Below are 21592 nucleotides of genomic sequence, written 5' to 3' on the forward strand. Positions count from 1 at the left end.
CAATAACGATCATTCGGATTAATAGAAAATTACTATAACTCATAAATAACTTTATTATAAAATCACTTTATGTCTTATTATAAGTTAATTATAGGTTAACGGTTTCAAATCAAATACAACATTTTGAGTGTGTCCAAATACTTGTTGACAGAATCTGGATTATCTCCAATTACAGGAGTTATTTTCATTGACATCTCATCAAAGATAAAAAAATATTCATATTCTTCCATATTCTTCTTCATCTTTGATGAGACGTCAAAAAAATATATCAAATCAAATAGCTTGTTTTTTAAGTCTACTCTAAGAATACTTCCTACTATCTACTATCCATAAATACAAAAAAATGGTGGTCAGCAAGGCTTGGGTAGAAATCCCAAGTAGATAAAAGAAAACAAAATCACATAGTATTTATAATAAATAAAAAAATACTATAACCGAGTAAAACTTTTCAAAAGCAATTTACGTAAATAAAATAAAATAAAAAATGTAAGAGTAGACATAATTATTTTACTTATTAATATATTAACCAACTCACGTTTAAAAAAGTGAGCTCCATTAAACGCCTGAAAGTTATACATTAAAACTTTGTACAAAATATTTGTTTAAAGTTGCACGAAGAAATTTAGAAATGCAATTAATAAAGTAGATGTAAAATTATAATATTGAGTTCGGTGCAAATTGCAAAGAAGCCAGTTTGTATCGGATTAGATGGAACTCTTGAATACCCTTGTAGAATGGTCCCCTAAAACAGTCTCCATAACTCTTCGTCGGCAGTAAGTGTCTTCAATAATTTGTTATATGAGCATATTTTTCAAGTAAAATTGACACATTTACTGCCATACAGAATGGGAACATCAAGGGGAGAATGGGTTTCAAATTAAAGGCATAAGTAAACTAAAATGTGAAGCCAGTAACAACATCCATTACCTCCTATTTTATATCTTACTGATGTTTTATCGATACTTATGCAGAGTTTATTGCAGAACATTCTTCATAATATATTATCCTCAGGGTTGCAACATTATTTATTTATCTTCCACAATAAAGGGTAATATTAAATTTGCATGCTAGGAATGTAAATGTACACAGCTTTACATGGATTTTCGACATTTCTTCCACGTGGTTTTTATAAATTAATTAGTACTGTATTACGATAGCAAGAAAACCGTTTCGGTGAGTGGTTATACACTAATATAATAAATATAACTAACATTTTTGAAAAAAAAATAAGTAAAACCGTTTACTTAATTTAGAATTAGATTCAAACTTAGTTAGACTTTTTTTTCTAAATGCGAGGTGGATGACAATTTTCTATCAAAAATTATGCCATCAGTCTTGTGCCATTTCTTCATTGCTCCATTAATTTACTACAGTTATAGCCACCAATATTCTATAAACCTATGTATAAACGAATGTATAATTTAAAACAGTTAATTATTATCACGATATTCATACTTCACTGTTTACTTTAATTATAGAATTTGTAGAAACATTCACCCTCATCACTCAGGACTACTTCTGAAGAAACATTACAAAGTACAGAGACCTTATTATTATTTATAAATCAACCAAATATTACTTTTTAAATATTTTTGAAGAGGGTCTCTCATGATAGACCGGAATGGTGTAGAAGATATAATTTTAGCTGCAAACCAATCCACAGGATTGAGACCACAGAAGAGATGATTCTGGACGGGTACCTGAAGCGCAGGGCTAATCACCTTTTCTGTATTTTTTTATCGATAAATTTAACGATCACGGTAATACTGCTGATGATAATATTGGGTGCCGATAAGGATAAGTAATATGCTGGTATACAGATGACGTACGTGAAGGAGCTGTATGAAGGATATCAGTGAAATATAAGAAAGAAAATGGAAGAGGAACGTTGGATGAAAGGAAGGACAGGAAGGATAGCAGCAATATCTAGAGCACTAGGAGTCGCATACTCTTCGTATTGTGTCATTTGGATACTGTTGTAACCCTTGAAAAAATAAAGTGTAGGTTTTTTTTTTAGAATACCAATTTGATTCATGTCATCTCTTAATCGAATTTTCCGCGAACCACGTTTCCGCTCCATAATATCATTATTATTTTGTTTTATTTTTTATTGGTCCATACCAACTCAGCCCGCAGCCCAGTCAATAACGCAAGACTAACACTTATGTGATGTCATATGAAAGCTTTCCATTTATATTTCCATTATCTCATCCCTTTCTCTCCTCCCCACCCTTCCACCCCCTCTCCCCCCGCAACACACTCCCCCTCCCTCCCGCCGCTAATGGGATGTGTTGCCCTCATTTTTTACGACGTTCCCGTAAAAAAAATACAAAATAAAAACGAATAAAAATGTAAATTGCGTTGCGAATTTTTGTGTTGCCTAGTTTAATGTGTATTCTTCTCGTTCCCCCACACAGTTCGCTCTTTTTATGCGTTGGTACACATATTAGATATTTTATACTTTTACGACGGAGCCATTTTTCCAACTGCCCCTTTAGCCAGAGTCGGCTCTGGAATTGGGCGCAACTGACACTTGAATGTGACTTTGGAAATTAAGTTTTGTCTTAAGTCTTTTTGACATCTCAACGTAGATGAAGATGAATATGGAAGTTAAACCAGTCTACGACCTGTCATAGGCTGGTTTGAGTGATCACGTAATACAAGTATGACATTCGCCATTATACCCATGATTGACAACCACAATACTAAAATTTTTGGAACTCGTATTGTACCTATATAATGTGATTCGTACATCCCTTCATGTGGGAGTTCACGTCAGTATTTATGGTTGATTTGAATAAGCTTTTGTCAAGTCTTTGAATGCAAAAGAGTCGAATATTAAAATAAATACATAAAAACATGTTTGATAAAATCTGCAAAAGAAAATATACTCGATGAACATATAAATGTTTTTTTCTTTTACTAAAATGGCGCTTAATAAATTATTAAAGGAAATTGTTTATCGAGATGTCGAGTGTCGGTTTCTGATCCCGTGGTTAGTATCGCGAACTAGTGAGTCAGAGTTTCTGGTTCGAACCCATTCTACCACTATTTGATACCTATTTTTAATAATGAGCCGCATAGGCTCACAGGAATAGTTTGAAATTGAAGTATTTTTGTAAGTAAAAAAAAAGCACAATTTTTTCTCTTTTATTCGTAAAAATTAAAAAAATAAAAACGGTACATCATGCATCTTGTATTTTTTTAATCATGTATCTTCGTAATTACGTTTCCGGCTTCACACCTGTCAATTTTTGACATAGAATGCATCACGTGGTGGATAAACGATTGTAATACTTCAATCCAGCCCTGAATTTCGCTGGCATTCCACTAAACAAATTCCTCTCTCACGTTTTACGAGTAATATATTTGTGAAATGTCTATATTTATGTTTCCCCCTCGCCTCTGACATTGTCAATCATGTTGAGAGTGCCACAAAGTTTATTCCAACTCTTGGATCGTACAATTTGATGATGACGGAGAGTCCATTATGGCGCCTTCCATCGGCTGAATGCTGCAGCCGCGACGATTCAATCAACGTTGGGAATCAAATCACCAACGTTTGTAACATAAACTTTATACTAACCGACTAAACGAACGTAAATACCCATATCTACGTACATATATCTACGTGGGTCGTTTGATAAGTACGGGACGAAACCACGATAAACGGGTTTTTACCTTAAATTCAGTTGAGATTTCAGCAAACTGATTTTTTCCCATTCAATAGAAAAACAGTTTAATCAATACCAAACAGCGCTGTCAAAATACGCATTGACAGGGGCGATAATACCTTCACTCGACTTGAATGTCATAGTTTTTTTTTATGTTTTGCATTTCACAATATATTATAATTACAAGTACAAAAAATATATAAAATATTAGTACAAACATAGATCCCACAAAGGCATGGCACACACAGGTGTGGGTATACATTATATTATATTATTTTATTATATTTTTATAGTAAAGGGCACTGGCAAGAATAAAATAGATGTTATCAAAAATAAAATTACATTAAAAGTGTTAATATAAACTACAAATAAAAAAAAGATTTTAACAGAAAATAAAAAATCAAAAAGATGTAAATGAATAAAGTTAGAAAATATGTGATATATATAAGTTGCGTTGAAAATAAATAGGAAAAGGAAAAAGGCATTGACAGCGGCGATAACATCTTCATTCGGATTGAATATCTTAACACCGAGCTTAATATTTAAATTGTAAGTAAAGACGTTGTCCAATAAGGTCTTGTTTTAATTCATGCAATTTTAAGACTCGTTAATATTCCACAGATCTGAATAATCCGTTCATATATTATGTACTTATGTAGTGACCTGATCCCAATATTATATGAATCTCGTTTACGAATGCTAACCTGATTGCAGGCTAATTTATCATAGATTCATCAATTCACCTTAACACTGATATTATTGGTAAATTGATTAAGATTAAAGGAAATATTCTTTTGTAGAAAAATTTAAGGTTTCACTAAAATTTCCTAGGCATCGTTTTTTATTAGTGATCGGCTCTCGTCGATAAGATTTGTGATCAATCTCCCCCATTGCCCGCACGAAGGCCCCGTTTACTGGTTTACTGATTCATATATTCATCGATTTGATGATTGCCGATTCATTAATTCATTGATATTATCGGTTCATTGATTCAGATTTCAAAAATTCAAAAAAAGTAAGGAAATAAAATCTCTCGATGACCTTTTATCGGTTTTTGAGACGGTAATAATTGTTTTTCAATCTCAGCTTCACGCCAGCTCGGTTTGTCCGATGAAAGATCGAATAAAAAAAATTTATTAAAATCAAATATTTGTATTTCAATATATTTATATTTGATATTGATTTGAAATCTGCTGTATTCTTTCCAGTAATACCAGAATTAAAATTTTGTATTAATAGGTATAATAGAATATTTTTGTACTTGCAATTATATTAAATTGTGAAATGTAAAAAAAAATAAGGAAAAAAAATTAACAGATCACTGTATTGATACAGATCCGCGGACGGGGATCTTCTGAAATACCGGATCTTACCCAAATCGTACCTTGCTCGCATCAAACATCTCTAAAATTTGAACGATGCATCGCCCCAGTCTTCATTTCACCTCACCTAGTTAAAAATATGTATATCATTTTATGTGATGTAGCCAATTGAAATGTCGGATAATTATGTATTTTTTTGATACTTATCAAATAACCCTTGTTTATTAATGGCGTGCAGTAGTTTCTCCCACATCCCCACTATTATGTAATATATCAAGAGCGAGGTATTTAACATAAAAAGTAAATGAATTTAATAGCCGAGCAATTAATGTCGTAATTCCTTTAAATTTATTTACTACAAAATACAAAAAAGCAGTTAAAAATAAGGATAATTGTTTTTACAAATGCAAATGTGATTTAAATGAAGTTCCTCTAGCAAAATCACATTTAACAATATTTAATTATTTTTTTACGCCTTACAAATTTAATAACTGAATTTTTTTTTAATTAAATGATTTTTTTAACATATCAGAATAAAGAAGTCTAGTAGTATTGTGGGCTAAGATAAAACACTATGGGATTTATACGCGTTTAATTAACTCAGTTTAGGTCGATTACACGAATATAAGGAAATCTACCGATCGGGTCTACTAGATGTCACTACCGGTATAATCGCAATTAGTAAAGAGAGAAAATACCTAGTATTCTCACAACCAATATGTAGGTAATTACTGGTTTTTCCATAACATACCAGTTATAACTATTAAAAAGTGACAAATCATAACACTGGATTTTTAAATAAACACCCATTTCGTTAGACTTTGTTTTTTATTGGTTATTTAAACGTCATACGAAATTAGGAATCTAAAAAGAAAGAAAAACGACGGATAGTGTGTCTACGTAATTTGTATATGAAATAAAGTCTACGAAATTGCTCCCAAAGGGCGAATAAATTGCCATGCAAAAAAATCAAATTGGGTAACTCAAAAGCAGCATTTTAATATTTTATCACTTTTTTTACGCCATCTTATGGATTGTTATTACTTACTTCTATTTGCCCACAGTAACGAAACAAATTGATGGAAAGGAATTTATCAGGAATCTACAGAGCTTACCTGTCATCAGCTGGCTTAAGTGATCACATTACTGAACAAAGTGTATGGTAATGTTTTTTTGTGTATTCAAAGTTAATACACAAAAAATACGATAACAGTATTATTTGAAAAAATATCGTTTTATTATTTTAAAATCAAAACACACCTATTAGGCTAAAATTTATGTTACGATGATTAATCGATGATATAACATGATGTTCAGTCTGATAATTTCGGTAAAGGCGAAACTCGGTCACTGGTCAAATAAAATAAAAATGGAAACAATATTTGTTATTTTACTATATAGTTGATTATACGCTTCAAGAAACCACACATTTCACATTCTTATTGAAAACATAAACACGGTTGATTGTAGAATGTTACATATTATATAAAGTAATCACTTAAACCTACAAATGAGTGGTCGGTAAATACAATACCCAAATTTTTATATTCTTGTCTCCACAACAACAAATTAATTTTTTTTTTATTATTTTTGACATCTCATCAAAGATGAAGAAGAATATGGAAGTCTGGGCATTTACGGGGCTGACGACCGTCATAGGCTGGTTTAAGTGATCACTTTACACACGTGTAACATTCACCAATTCTACCCATTATTGACAACCACACTACTCAAATTCTTGGAAGTTCTGTATATATGAACCAATTTAGAAACCTTGTTCTTGAATCACTAGAACTTCACTAGAGACATCTATTGGTGAGATGTAAAGAACAAGGTTTCTAAATTGGTTCATATATACAGAACTTCCAAGAATTTGAGTAGTGTGGTTGTTAATAATGGGTAGAATTGGTGAATGTTACACGTGTGTAAAGTGATCACTTAAACCAGCCTATGACGGTCGTCAGCCCCGTAAATGCCCAGACTTCCATATTCTTCTTCATCTTTGATGAGATGTCAAAAATAATATAAAAATAACTCCTGTAATTGGAGATAATCCAGATTTTGTGAACAAGTATTTGGACAAACTCAAAATGTTGTAATTAATTTTTTGTTGAGATATCAATAAAAATATTGTAGGAGTTTTTTCTCTAACAACAAAAAAATTCATAAAATGAATTCAATCATGGTTACTAATCAATGTTTCTCTCTAAAACTATTCGTTAACCACATTTACAGAAAAGATCACTTTTATTTCAAACAACTTTATTTTAGTGATAAGTGAAGTTCAATATAACAATATGATAATATTTTGTTTGGTCTAAGTGCCATGGACATATGTATAAACATAAAATGTTAGTTGGAAGCCCTTCGTGGTTTATGGTGGCACCCCAAATTATCTAGGATCTCCCTTACACAAATAAGTACAAGGAAAATGCAATACCGAAATAAAATAAAGCCAAAGTGGTTCATAAACGCTTCACTGCTGCTTATACATCATTCCTATATTCGTAGCAGTCACTTTTATGAAGCATATTCTGGCATATAACTTAAATTATACCAATTTTCACCATTCTGCCGGCATTTTTGTTCCATTTTTATAAGTAAGATTTATGGGCTTGCTCGCGGCTCTGCTTGGACGGGAAACATTGGAAGGTCAGAATATAAAAAAGATTTATATCTTCAGAATTACCCCTTTCTTATTGGTGGTGGTACCTGACCTACCTATCCTACCTAACCTACCTAACTTGTTACATTCACCCGCCCGACCCTTCTCTGTTATGGATACAAGTTGCACTTGGCGCAGATTTATCTACCAGTGCATACGTGATAAAACATTTACCGCTCGCTTCTTTTTCTTCTTACATTTCTTACTATTACTACTACTACCTTCACGTGGGGGTAGGTAGAGAGGATAGAACGTTACACTGTTACATCCAGACTCACCCCTAGTTTTTGTCTTACAAACATCTAGTCACATATACCCTTTGATTTCGGACACCCTTGACTTGACCTGATTAAGAGTTCTCACTTTTGTAATGTTTAGAGGGGATTTAAATATGGTAATCCTATAAAAGTTAAAATGGTATAAGTGATTTTTCACTCAATTCATTCAATATTAGGTACCCTGGACTGGTATCTGAAGAGGAGGGCTGATCACCTTTCCTTCATGTGTTAACGATAAAGTTAACACTACCTCTATATGATGCAGTGCCCTATGCACCATCAAGTGCGGATAAGGGTTCGAATAATATAAAAATATGAATATATTACAAAAAATTAAGAAATTTAAAAATCTTAATCTAGCAAAATGTATGAAATTGAAAAGAATGAAGCGAAAAATTAAAAATTTAAATACAACATATGGTATACCTTATTATAACTTAATTATAATTTTGACTGGTTTCGAATGGTACAGAAGAATTAGTCTTGAGTAAGAAATTATTTGCATCGAAACCGGTCGATGTATTTATTAAGTTAAAATAATATATTTAGTAATTTTATAACAAAGATATTTTGTGAGTTACATCCAAATTAAATTGAAAGTCCAAACACGAAAATGATTCATATAATAATATAAAAATTAGGATTCAAGTTATGTAAGGCCGAGGAAAAGAATACTAGACCTCAGATCTAAATCCAGTTACATAACACAGATTTATCAACTCGGTACCTTTTATTTTAAAAAATAGAAAATGTCAATGTATAATCTAGTATAATGCAAAACGTTGCATTTCCCGTTTGCCTTGTAGAGTAGATGGTTAAGTACCGAGGTATAGTGAGTCGTTATTATCGATACAGCTTGATCATATAAAATGTAAGTGGGTAATGAACTGAAATATCAAAGTTTAAGTTCGCTCGAGGGGAAAATGGTTGACAGAATTTCAGTATTACCCTCTTTATTAAATTATTATAACGAAATCCGATTAAATCGCTGTTTAAAAAATACTTATTGTAGCGTGTCGTGGCTTGCGTTCACAAGACTATACTAGTTTTATTTTATTTTAAATCTTTAAAATGATAAAGTTCACTTCATTTTATTTTTGATATCGAGCCAAACAAACATTGTGATTATTTCTGTCTCACTAATTCTTTCGGTAAAATAAGCGACATTTTATTTTTCATATTTTTATTTAAAGCTTTCTAATGTATACAAAGTCTAATCTACATAATACAAAGATTTTAAAAGCTAAAGTTTTGTTTAAAAAAACGAACATGAAATCAATTCACGAACGTACAATAAATTTCATTTTCATAGTTGATTTTGTTATTAGCTGAAATAATAGATGTTATAAATAAATTAAATAAATAATCAATAATAGATAAAAATATATCGTTAAACCTGCTGAAATTGTCAAAACCTTTGCGCAAATTGAATCTACACGATGATAGGTGAAGATGAAAGACGAAACAGGGTTGCATTTCCTTAAAAAAAATCGTAATTTTACAAATTATTATTAAAATCTTTTATGGAACTGATGAGTTTGAATGAAGATTTTATTTGAAAATGGGTAGTTTTTTTTCAATTTCTGACAATGAAATAATGCATTTTTGCAAGGCATTAAATAACAATATTTTAAAAATGTTATGATAATTATTTATATTTTATGATATCTATATTTTTATTGAATGTTTAAACTTAGGGAATTTTTCATTGCTTCAAAACTGATATTCAATACACAAAGGTTTTTCATGTAGTTTTTCTAGCCCATAACTCCATTTTAATCTATAACTACCACCATTACTGGGTAAAATCAATTTGAACTATTTCTTCGCCGGGGTATTCGTACCAGGTACGGGCAAATCCACCAAGGCCCATTTTTTGCCCGTATGTGAAACGGGTAAATTGGGCAAGGGTTAATAGTTTAACAATTATCAGTTTATTCACTTGTACGTGTTACTGGCACTGAAGCGTGTTACTAGCACTGAGGTTCACCACTTGACTTTACGTTATCTACCATCACGAAACGTTGCACAAATGCATCACCAAAGATAAAGAAGTTTTACGAACTTTTAACACATTATTCACGAGACTGCGGAAAACTTAACTAAATTTTTAGTTTACCGAATAAAGATAACTCACCGCAAACTATCTTACTAAGCAAAAAATGTTTTCTCTCCGTCACAGTTGTAAATTTCCTAACGATCTTTAATTTTAAGGATGGCTTCCAGGACTCATTTTATTGCCTTTTTTATTGGGCAACTACGACCTCATTGGCTTTGCTAATTTCCATCCAATAATCCCCTTGAACTTTCACCCCTTCTGTTTCTCACCCCCCGCCACCCCCGCCACCCTCGCCGCCTCTCCCCGGCACATCACATAAAATGTAATGTGTTTTAATTTAGAACTAAGTAGGATTAAAGCTCCTGTTAGTCCTGTTACTCTGGTAGAGGAACGTAATTCTTCCTTCCGGAATATTCAGAAACAATCGTTAAATAAGACAACTTCAAATAAAATAATGTTTAATCCGTTTTATTTTGTGAATTAGGGGAGGGATGAAGAGTGGGGAGCGAGGAACGCTAATGGATACTTAAGGAGTTTTACTCTTTCAGGGGTATTAAATGGTGTTAAGAAATCCCTCTTGACATGTTCAAATGTTTATACAGATAATATAATATAACTGAAACTATTGGAAATAAATCTGTATTTTAAATTTCAATTTAGCTATATACAACCCGCCTCCTTAGTTAAATGATTAGGGTGTTTAGCTACCGTGCTAGAGTTCATCTCGGGTTCAATTCCCTATTGGAGTGGCCAAAAAAATATTGATGAGTTTTCACTCTAATATTTATTATATTTTTTTCTGGACGCAGAATTACCTTGCCATCATGTAAGTAACAATAAATCTATCACTACGTCAAAACGATGCAGTACCTTATGCACCATTAAATGCGGTAAAAGTAAGGAAGAAAATGACAGAAGATACATGCAAAATCACGGAGCTCAATAAACAGTACACCATACTTACTATACATTTATTGATATTTTGTTATGTGCGTGTTACTAAAAAGTATGTTATTATCTATGTTTTTTCATTTTTTGACAATTATTATGAATATCACGCGATATACTGCGGATATCCAAATACAATTCTCGATCATTGCATATCAATTATTTCAAAGAAATCTTATTTATATGTCACATACGAAAACTTAAGTTAATATTCTATTAAAAACAATGAGAATGTTTTGTTTACCTCGTATGTATATTATCGTTTATGAATCCAACAGTATTTTTATTATACGTATCTACCTCTTCATGATAAATTTACCATGTCTCTAGTTGACGTCTGTCAAAAATAAAATGACAGAAACAGAATCCCCAGAAATAACCGGAAATTCATATACACATATCAGTTCTCGTTCGGTGGCCCTGTACATTTATTTTAACTTATTTTTACCACACACATATGTTATTATAATTTTAATTAAAAATTATGTATCCTCACTGGGATTTCCCGTACCGAGGGCAAGTTTTGAAATAGCATTTACGAAAGAAATTATTTTATTTATTATCATCATACACATATTTAAAGATTAAACTTTACAATAATGTACATGTCTTGACTGATATTTCCAATAACAAAGGCATATTTCGCAATAATACATGTCTAGTTGATAATTCGTTTTTATCTTTTATAAATCATGGAGTCATAGACAACTTAATTTTATATATATAACGAATCTACCCACGCCCATTATCAGATTTCAATAGGTTATTTATAAATAATCCATTATTCAACCACTTTATAGAAAATGTGGATATAAGTTAAGTATAGAACTTTTTTGAGTAACACTCAAAGTCTTTTTGATTTATTGTTTTATTTTTAGAACTACATTTTAATTTTATATTAAATGTTAGAATCAAACACTGATTTTTAGAATTTACTAAATTGTATTTTATTGTTAAAAACACATTTTAAATAATTGTGACAACTTTCTCAGTTTGTTATAGTTTGGAAATGCCATCAGTGGTAGGCAGAGAGAATAGAAAGCCGAACCACTCTGTCTTTGCAAACATTCTTCGCCTCATCCACATTCTGTATTTGTCATGCTTGATCATGACAAGAGCTCCTCGGTCATCCTCTGCTCCTATTTCCAACTACATTCGTCACATTAATATATTTTACCGTTCTTTCGTCTCTCATTCCTTCCACAAGGGATAATTCCTATCTAAATTATATCGTTTTTATTAAAAATCACATTTTTAAAAGATAAATAATAATGCAATTTCACTGTATTCTGTCATCTGTTAAAAAATAAATTAAATAGAATATTAAGTGTAAAAAAAATAAGTAAGTGGTAATTATTTTAATGTTTTGTACGTATTTCAATTCCAGTTGAAAAAACAAAAACAAAAAAACGGAAATAAAATATTTGTGCAACTGAAAACGAACACACTTAGTTGACTTTTCATATCGCTGTTGACTCAAGTGCTCGATTAATTTATGCAGTAATGTAGAAAAATACTTGCTTTGTTTATTATTTTATTGACATCTATCTAACGCTCGATTTAACACCGCATCTACAACATTCCACATAAAAATAAATTAGGAACATCGAAATATATTACCATTTTTAACATTCATACATTGGTAGGTTAAAACTTTCCTCCAAAGAATTTGCCATAAAATGAATCGATCAACTGACAGTATACGTATAAATATTCAACAACTTAAGTGATTTATTTTTAACAATGGATTAAACCTTTAAAACTAAATGCTAATAAATGATAGAATGGTGAACTTTGATCCGTGGTATAATGTGATTACTTAAGTCAGCCAATTCCAGAACGTCAGCTCTATGAATTGCAAGACAAATTCCCTTCGTAAAAAATTGATTGAAAATACACTTTTTTTAAATATGTGAATTAAATTGTATTTTTATTTGTGAACTATATTTGACACACATTTGAAATGTTTTTTGTTTTAATTTTTTTACGAATTTTGGTTTTCTTTGAAATTATTACTATTTTTATAACTATTTTTAAGACGAAACTACTAGATTAAATAAACTACGTTACGAAAATTCAGGATGGAATTTGGAAGTCTTAAAATTCAAGTCGTTTAAGCGATCATTCATATACTGTGTAACAATTCTACCCATAATTCACTATCATATTACTATTCTTTTATAAGTTGTATGTATTTTACAAGTGATAACACACACTTTTTTTAGAATAAATTATATTCATTTATGGTTGAAATTTGTTACTTGTCAGAAAACTTTACTGACGCGTTTGAGAAAATCACTACAGATTTTTTTTAAATGGAAACACTCAATGTATGAAGTAAAAAACGGTGGTTGGAAAAATTTAAAAAATTTAAAAATAGAATTATTTAAAACTACAATTTTACTCAAATTTCAGAAAGAATATACGAGTGTACTTCAAATGAAAACATTATCCGTATTTTCGAATACTTTGAATACATCTTTCAAACTTTAACAGTTTGAATTATATATATATATATATATATATATATATATATATATATATATATGTATATATATATATGTATATTTATATATATAAATATTTATATATATATATATATATATATATATATATATATATATATATATATTTATTTATATATATATTTATATATATATATATATATATATATATATATATAAATAAATAAATATATATATATATATATATATATATATATATATATATATATATATATATATATATTATATATATATATATATATATATAGCGCGAACCTGATGCCTTCTAAAAGAGGCAAGCTTGATTAAGGCTCTCAGGAGGCATGCGGAGTACGGGTTTGAATTATGAGAATACATATTAAATTAATTGAGAATGCAAATAAAATTAAAAACGTAAATAATGGCAAATCCATGATCAACAATATGACAATGATTAAAATCTCCCACCATATTAATTATCCATATTTTTATGCTAAAAAATGAGAAACAGCTCTTCATCCTTCAATGTCCTTCAAATTAAGGCTGCATTGACGGTCTTTGATAACGATCTTGATTTAATCGAAACACGTGTCATAATATGGTTTAATAACTTATAGTATTAACCAAGTTAATGTTAAAATTTCAATTTACTACGATTGTTATATAACATAATAATATGTAATCATTTTCTAAAAGGCAATTTAATTTAATTCCAAAGTGCCATGTTTCATGCAATATGCTAATATCATGTACGAGTATTATTTATGTTTATTTTATTATTTTTAATTCATCATTTGATATTTACATATCACGTATGTACTTATTATATCAACACATTGATCTGCGATTGGTATCTTGAGATTGCCACAAATTGGCGGTTGCCTTTACTCGATAAAAAAATAAAAAAATAATTAATAGGCACACGTTTTGCTAAAAAAAATATGACCTTGCGTCAGGAAATTTTCGCACGCAACTATTTTTAAATGACCCTGATTTTTTTATACAAATTAACTACATTTAATTTATTACAATTGGTAATTAATAACCTTTAATTTTCGTTAATGGATTTGAAATTCTTTCTGCGTTATAATATTTGGAACTAAAATTTTTTTTTGTATGGACAGAAAGCGTTGTTTTTAGTATTTATTAATTTGGCATTAACTTTGTGGAAAAACAAGGTGATTTATGTATGAAAATAAATATTAAACTTGAATAAGGCCACTTTTTCAGTTTATTAATGTAATGTAGTTTTGAGAACTACAGATATTTGTATTTTCACCTCTGGATGAGAACATCTGCAGTTCTCGAAACTACTCGTATTTATTATATGTAAATAATCTCAAAAAGTGATCGTACACAAGTGTTTTATTTTTAACTTACCAACAAGCCGCTTCTCCACAGAGGTAGGCAGAGAGAATAGAACGCCATACCACTCTGTCTTTGCAAACATTTTTCGCCTCTCCCATATTAATGCATCTATCTCCTCATACATACCCGCCGATTATTTCGACTCGTAAGTTTGTTTATTTTTATACGTAAATAACATGTTTTAGTATAAACTGTATGTATATTTTATACTTTGTTTCCGTGGTATCTATCTTTAAATGGTGCATCGGACACCGCAACCATTATTTGGACATATAAATTGAAACGCACTTGAAATGTTAATTAAACATCGCTCACTCCTTTCAAGAACTTCATAAATCAAAAAACTTGATTTTTCAGGAGAACGTTTTTAAAGTTTAAAAATATAACACAATGTATTAAAAATAATTATCAAGCCACTTATTGAACTTTTTACCATGTAACATATCTTTTTAGGAAAACCTGAAGGTTTTTTCTCCATTTGAAAAATATTTAGTACATTTAAAAAAAATATTAAACAACGCCTTTTCTTCAAATTGCAAAAACAACATTTTCTGCCCTATAATTGGTAAATATTATGTTTAAAATATGCCTCTTTTGCTGGGATATAGTACATTTTCTGGGCATTCCGAAAACATATACAACTGAAAATTGTCGATTTTTGATTTATGACGTTCTTGAAAGGAGTGAGCGACATGTATACATTAATTTTTTACCAAATAAATATTCCACTACTATATTGCAGCAACCATTCGTCATACCTACATATCGCTGCCCACTCGTATACATTTTTTATATAATGTACGAATATTTTGCGATGAATAAAATAAATATGTTCATGTAAAAATAAATACTTATCTTAACTAGACGAAAAAATATTTATTCTGTAAAGAAAACAAACATTCCATCGCCCGTCACTCTCTGATCGTGTTTAATTTTACGTTTTGAATCTATCAAATAAATATTTACACAATTTTATGGCGGATCATTAATAATCCATTTTATTTTCCTGTTTTGATATAAAACGTTAAAAATATATTTCTGCAGGAGAGAAAACGGCTGAAATAACACATTTCATTATTTCAATCAAGTAACCGGAATATATAATACATTAATACTCGTTACATTTGTACGCAGTTTGTATACAGAGCAACCATATTTCAATCATTTTCATTCGTGATCGCAAATAAGACAAGTCATTATTTTCAACGTTTTCTAATTATATGACCTTTTTAAGTTGTATACTTGGGCAGAGTTTGTAAGTTTGAACCCTTTCTCACTCAACTTTATATCTAAAAACTTTTAAAGCCTTCAAAGCTTACTTAAAAATTGAATTGAACCATTTATGTCATATGTCTAAAACGGGGGTGATACCGCCTCCCGTCCCCCTTTAGTAGGCTCTGGTAAGATCTTCTAGGGGTAGTTTTGCATATAGTATCCCCTTTGTAAATAGTATACGCTTTGCAAAATATTTTACAAAGGGTATTTTAAAAATAAAAATTAGTACGACTATTAACATGTAACATACACACATAAATTAATGATACACAATTGATTAAATCGCACTAATTAAAAATATTAAGCGATCCATTCCCAACTATTTTCTAATGGATGAGTTATTCAAGTGAGTATGCTGGGTCCGAAAATAGAGTTTTCCATTTTTGAATGTTACACGTGTGTAATATTCACTTTACACACGTGTAACATGTACCATTCTACCCATGATTGACAACCACACTTATTACATTTTGGAAGTCATATATATAATACATGATATCTCATTTCGTTCCGTGATTGAATTCACAACAGTCACGTATGATGGGATCTTTCTTTTTGATTTGATTATATATAAATTAACTCCTTAGTAGTGAAACCCAAATTGTGAATAACTGTTTGGATGCAAAAAAAAATTAAACGGAATTTTATGTTTAAATCGACAAAGTTATTGATGTAAAAATAAAATGAACCTTATGTAAATTTTTCATTTTTCAGCTACATTTCAAAATGATATATGCGCTACAAACCATCTCCGAAAATATATTTTACACATACGTATAACAAACAATATTTTTATAAACTTGTTAACATTTTTTCTCGGAGATCTAAGTTAATTCTTCTCTGCATAATTCTAGTTTAACATCCTACAAATATAAATATAAATAAAAAATAAATAAAAAATAAAATATATATATATATATATATATATATATATATATATATATATATATATATATATATATATATTGTATATATATATATATATATATATATATATATATATATATATATATATAAATATAATATATATATATATATATTTATATATATATATATAAATATATATATATATATATATATATATATATATATATATATATATATATATATATATATATATATATATATATATATATATATATATATATATATATATATATATATATATATATATATATATATATATATATATATATATATATATATATATATATATATATATATATATATATATATATATATATATATATATATATATATATATATATATATATATATATTTATGTTTATGTTTGAGTGTTTATGAGGGTATTACGGGAGAGAAAAGAAAATACGTTTAAAAGCAAATTTATGATATTATTCTGAGTAACAGTAAAGTATTTCAAGTCATTACATATTCATATTTATCATAAAAATTCCAAAACGTGTAGTAAAATGTTTTCCAAGTTTCGTTTTATCTTTCTCGGAAGGAGCAGCAATTATAATAAAACTTTATTTAAATATGAGTAATAGCATACTTGGTCTAATGAACAAATTAAAATTCATTTATGTTACATTAAGAATTTATTTGCTTTGTTGACTTGATAAAGAGGTCAAATTCTTTTATATATGTACTGCTACTACTCTGTGCTTTCTAGAATAATCAAATATAAAAGAGTAAAGTTTGGTAATTCAGTACTAGAACAATTATTTTATTACATAGAAGAGTTATTTCATATCATATTTACGTACCCAATCTAATATTTATTAAAACTGTTATATCGTATTCACAACTGTTTTTATAAATTTTAACATTCTTCTTATAATTACTAGTACTTACATTTGTCTTACACTTGTATAAATAACACATTTATCTTATGTATAAATGATTTTTTCTTCTTTTACTTTTTTACATTTTCTACTTGGAAATTTCTTTCGGCTTAACAAATAATGGCTGCTTTTCTGTTATCCCATGTTCAAAAAAATTATTTTAAGAACATGGGATAGCAAAACAATGATTATTTATTAGATAGTGTATGATACAGCGGGTAAGAATGAGCTTCAACTCTTTTTTTTTATATCGTAGGTGTACTGGCAAAAAACGTTTACTCGAAAATATGCAATTTTTGCTTAATGATGCATATTATAATATTTTCAACATTCTATAGATTGGCAAAATACACTAAATAGTTTGAAATGTTAAAAACATATATGTGTTTTTTAAAGTAAATTCAACGTGAAGTTTAATAGTGGGTATTTTATGCAGACTAAAAGTTTCAAACAACAGGGATTATTCAAACGGAGATTTTTGAGTTAACGTTTTTTGCTAGTATACCCACGATATTATGTTACAAGGTCAAATATTAACATCATATCCGAATATGGGTACATATTATGTAATGTTTAAAATTTTCTATTTTTATTAAAACTGCATAAATGATTCGTTATCTTTATTTCTTAATTAATTTAAAAAGTAAGTTCATTAATTTTGTTTAAAAAGAACACAAATATCAATCAAGCTTAATGAGATATCATTATACCAGGGAGAAAACGAAAGCGTTTGTTATAAAATATAATTAGGACTGGTTTTCTCCCTATATAAAACGATAACACATAATTAATGATTCATAATTAAGTTTTATTACATATTATTTTCCTAATTAAAGAGTGTTGAGCATTTTAAATCCAAGTTATTGGGTTCTTTTTTGTTTCACACTTGAGTTACAGGATAGTTAACTTGCTTATAGTAAAATATTAAAATATTTTTATTTATAGCGTGTGTTGCATGCATCAAAAAGTATTTCATATGTTACTCATTAGCTATAATACCTCATAGTAACATTTATTCCTTAACATACGTACCCTCCATTGTAGTGTAACGACTACAAGATCAAATATTTGATTTTAGAGTTCAGTTTAAAAAGCTTGAGTGCGAAATCGTGAGCTTGTTATAGATACGTCGGAATCTATAACGAATTATGAAAAAATATATATTGGGGTCAAAAACCTTATAAACTATTATGATAGGAAGTAATCGATATTTTTTTTGATATTTTCAATCTTACAAATCTAAATCAATGAATAAAAAGTTAAATTAAGTAAACAAACAAAAAATTGCACTAAAACAGTTGCCAGAGCAAAACGGAGTCCTGGTACTAACCCTAATAAAAGAAGGATAAAAGTAGACTGAATGCAGTCAAAATACGATCTCTCAGATCAATGTCCGGTAAATCGATATATAATAGATGTTCGAATGATGAAATAAGGAATATATGCAAGGCGTTATCGATAAATTAAGAAAGGTGTTTTGAGATGCAAAAAAGAGAATGGAGAAAAAACGCTTAAACAAATTAATGAAATTAATATATTTAGTTAGAAATACGAGCAGAGGAGTCATCAACTCTTAAGTGGACAAACCCAGATTTGAAGACAAAGATTTGGACACAGTCAAAATATTGGGAACTTGGCAGTTAGCGATATGAATGTACGGAGATCAGTATTGCCCTCAAGATATTTATATAAATCTAGTAGTGATAATAGTAGTGGACATTTGACAAATTAAAGATGATGCATGTGAAGGAGTTCAGGGTAGAGGAAAAAAAACTGGTATGATTCATAAATATAATTTTTCATAAACTTTTTGAAGTAGGTGACATCAAATCATCAAATCAATAAGGATAAATTCTTTGCAATTTTTATGGTTAGTTTTACATGTAAATTAATACCTTAATATCTATTTTTTTTAAATAACATGATTTTTCTTATATTTATGTTTTATAAGATGTTGACTGTCTTGGTATTACATTATTTCGTATATTAATTTTGAATGTTTACAATATTTTTTCTGTGTATCTATTTGTTTTCTTTTTGTTCGTTTTTTTTTGTCAATGTACAAATCTTCTATTGTTCACCTATCATGATTCTCAGAAGGCTCCAAAGTGTTTTTTCAGTCTTCTCTCTAAAACCTCATTAAATATCAACGTGGAGTGTAAAATTGATCACATTACCTACCTTCATATAATTAACGATAAATTTAACATTACATAATGTTATTACAGTGCCCTATTCACCATTGGGAGCGGTTCAAAATCAATAGGAGTAATAATATTCGTCATTAAAGCTACACGGTATAATATAATACTCTTTACGCTTCACATCATCGATAAAGAGAACATTCAAGTTCAATTAAATACAAGTATAAATTAGTATTTTTTATAGTTAAAACTATTTTGTGTTTTCGAGAAAAAACTAAATTCTTGCAATATGTTTTATGTTGTTTTAATGTTCAATTGTATTGTTTCGTTGCTAAGAGTTTTGCAACTCGATAATTTAATTATTAATGTCATTATTTATTTATAATTATTATAATATCGCAGAATGGTAGAGATATGAAACCGAGATAACATTGATGGCAATGAGGCTGTATTTAGCCAGATGTTGATCTGTCCTTGGTCGAGTCAGTACTTACCAGTTGCAAGCAACACCTCACTGCATACTTCTAAGTATGTATAAACGCAGATTCGCTAAAAAGATACCATTTACTTGACATAAATTAAAATAACTTTTAAAAACAATTAACATTCTGGGTACATAGGGATGGCGACCCAACGTCTCAGGCAGGATTGATCAAAATGAACCCAAAAACGTATTTTTATCTATCCACAATAAAGTTACTTTCGAAACAATTGCAGTTAAAATATCCATGTAAAAAAGGGAATAATTAAAATGATTTAGTAACAGTAAATCCAATATGGAAACATTGTACACTAGGTACCACACAACTCCATAAATAATTTAAATCCATTGATTGCATTCGGTAGTAAGAACAATACTAGTAATTACTATTATCTGGTAACTCTGTGTAGAAACACCTTGATATTTTTAATCTTAAACAAGATTATATAAAGATTAAGCGTGTTTACGACTCTTTGTTGAAATGTACCTTTAATGGGTACGAGATACGTGCTGTGGAGATACGAGGTCGAGCGGATAACGTTTTTTTTATAGTAATACAATAATTTAGCGAGTGCCCGTGAAAAATCACGCGTAAACTTATTTAAAAAGCAAACAAATATTGAAAGCCTGTCAAATATAGACAAAGTACATTTTGAAATAGGTTTAGGGCTTTCGATTTGAAGCGGATATGTGTCTTGTTTAGGTGTTATTCTATGTAGAATTGTTAGAGTAGGTAGGTAGAGTAGAATTATTAGAGTCTGCCCGGTGCTGCTTCTCAGGACATTGAGTTTTTCTTTGTAGGTTAGAATTTCCTACCCCTTTGTCCGTTAATCTGAGCATCAGAACATGGTGGCCAAATATTATTTCTACTTAGTATTATTTTATATATACCACTGACAGCTAGAAGAACTGAAATGATCAAAAGTTTTGCATTTTTGTTTTAATGCTATATTTAATTGAAATAAAACTAATCATTACCTATGTAGATCTGAGTGGAACCAGAGTTTCTTTACTGAATCCAGGAATACTTTTCGAAAAAGGGTTAATAAATTCGTATCTATTAGGTAGGTAACATAACCGAAACAA

At 29.2% G+C, this 21592-nt stretch overlaps 1 protein-coding gene across 5 annotated transcripts in view; it reads left to right on the plus strand.

Annotated features, from left to right (window-relative positions):
• Window positions 1-21592, plus strand: part of LOC148303037 (uncharacterized) — a 343245-nt gene that overhangs the window by 212965 nt on the left and 108688 nt on the right. The gene's annotated exons all lie outside the window — the stretch shown is intronic.

Source organism: Brachycentrus maculatus, unplaced genomic scaffold (assembly GCF_059751285.1).
Source record: "Brachycentrus maculatus isolate JH-2025_06_01 unplaced genomic scaffold, ASM5975128v1 h1tg000388l, whole genome shotgun sequence".
Classification (NCBI taxonomy): Eukaryota; Metazoa; Arthropoda; class Insecta; order Trichoptera; family Brachycentridae; genus Brachycentrus; species Brachycentrus maculatus.